The sequence below is a fragment of the Leucoraja erinacea genome, chromosome 11 (genome assembly GCF_028641065.1).
Source record: "Leucoraja erinacea ecotype New England chromosome 11, Leri_hhj_1, whole genome shotgun sequence".
NCBI lineage: Eukaryota > Metazoa > Chordata > Chondrichthyes > Rajiformes > Rajidae > Leucoraja > Leucoraja erinaceus.
Window position 1 is genome coordinate 3798876 of NC_073387.1, and position 2329 is coordinate 3801204.

Consider the following 2329-nt stretch of genomic DNA (forward strand, 5'->3'; position numbering starts at 1 on the left):
ATACTAAACAAGCATTGAATGCATGAATTTTGAATATCCCCAAATTGATGCATGCATTGCATAAAAGGACCCAGGGGAAGATTAAACACTGAGAGATGTATCTAGGTTCATGCACATTAAGAATCTTGATTTCTCAGGTATCGATTTAACTTGTAAGGTTTGGCTTCCCTTTCAAACATTTCAATTGAGCATTAGTCAGCACATTTGATATGCTAATCATAGGATAAGATTAGAAACAAAGAACTGCAGATGCTGGTTAATAGGACAAGTAAAGGACACGCTTATACCATGGGACACAACATGCTGGAGTCATCAGCAGGTCAGGCAGCATCTTTGGAGAGCAAGCATAGGTGATGTTTCGGGTCGAGAGCCTTCTTCAGACTTGAACTGAAACATCATTTCTGAACCCGAAACGTCAACTATCCATGTTCTCCAGAGATGCTGCTTGACCTGCTGAGTAACTCCAGCACTTCGTGTCCCATAGTTTAAGATTAGCTATATCCCCTGCACCACCATGTCTAAGCGAGGACGTGTCGGCTCATCCGGAGCGAAATTCCGCATTTCCCTCGGTCTTCCCGTGGGAGCTGTAATCAACTGCGCGATAACACGGGTGCCAAGAACCTGTACATCATCTCTGTGAAAGGGATCAAAGGGCGGCTGAACAGGCTGCCAGCCGCCGGCGTTGGAGACATGGTCATGGCCACCGTGAAGAAGGGCAAACCAGAGCTCAGAAAAAAGGTGCACCCTACAGTTGTGATACGGCAGCGGAAAGCATATCGGAGAAAAGACGCCGTGTTCCTTTACTTCGAAGTCAATGCAGGAGTGATAGTAAATAAGATTAATTCCCAATTTACGTGGCATATCTAATGGAGGAGTGGAGTGGTCTACTTGTGGGAGGCAGGGAGGAGCAAGAAGAGAAAAACCCTCTCCAGGTCAGCTGTTGTGAAGTAAATTTAAATTCTGATCCAGGCTGCAAAGTAAAATTCTTTACAAAAGGTAAATCTAATTTTAGGTTATTGAAAGGGAAAACAATTCTTGAATACATTTTTATTGGATTTAGTCTTCCAAATATCAGTTAACATCATTTTGTCACATCAAGAATTGTTGATAATCTTATTGCTGTTTTAATTCAAGAGGTAAGATATAGAGTCATTAATATCCTTTCTTCCTTATGTACCATGTGATGGTCAGGCTGCAATTCCAACATCTCAACATATAGGAAAAGCAGGATATTTAAACTAGATATCAAACTTGTTTTAAGTTGCAGTGGAAACATTTATCATCTTGCACATGCTGCTACAATTATACCTTTGGATACTAATTGTCAAAGAGGCTTAGAGAGAACCGCAGCCCCCCAGCAATCTATCCTGAAGATAATTATTAGGATTGCTGAGTGGAAGTGGCCATATGGAGATCAAAATTGTTAGCTATATCATTTGTTATCACCCGCTAACACCCCACTGGTGCCCTTGCTATTGCATTTCACATAGTTAGCCTAGAATTCTGCCAATCTTAGTGCATTGGTGCTGCTCAGCCACTTCATGTTGGTGAGCAGAGCCATTGCAAATGAGCAGCCTTTCACAACAGCCACTGGACAGGCAATGCATAGAAGTAGGTCAGGCACAGTGGCGCAGCAGTAGAGTTTCTGCCTCACAGCGCCAGATACCTGGGTTCAATCTTGTCTATAGGTGCTGTCTGTATAGAGTTTGTACAATGTCCCTGTGACGCCATGGGTTATCTGTGGGTGCTCTGGTTTCCTCCCACATTGCCGGTTTGTAAATTAATTGGATTTTGCAAAATTGTCCCTAGTGTTGAGGTTACTTCTAGTGTACAGGTGATCATTGGTTGGCACCAACTTGGTAGGCTGAAGGGTTTGTTTCCATGCCGTATCTAAAATTAAAACTAAACGTAAAGATATATAACAGTATAAACTTTTATATACCATAATGAGAAGGTATATAAAAGTATAAAAGAGAGATTCATTGACAATTTAATGGGCTTTTTTTGAGTAAGTATGTAAATTATGATTTGTATAAATGTCTAAATGATGATTTATTTTTGATCTTGCGTTCATCAATTGTGATCTAACAGACCGTGAGGTGGTCAGTAAAAGAAGAAAGGTATGAAAAGAACAATAGTGGAAAGAAAAATATTAATTTGTTTATTTTTCTGTCTGCTTGAGAAGGTCCTGAAGGGTAGCTTCAAATTATCATGGCCGGGTTAATCTTGAGGAGGTGGTGGGGAACCATCTTGTAGTACTTGTGGGGAAGTGCTGTCAGAGCTGGTAGGCGGGTTCAATATATTGACTACATGGGAGAGGCACAGATAT

At 41.1% G+C, this 2329-nt stretch overlaps 1 pseudogene; it reads left to right on the plus strand.

Moving 5' to 3' along the window:
* The first annotated feature begins 514 nt into the window (after positions 1-514).
* On the plus strand, positions 515-882 carry LOC129701346 (60S ribosomal protein L23-like; annotated as a pseudogene).
* The last annotated feature ends 1447 nt before the right edge of the window (positions 883-2329 follow it).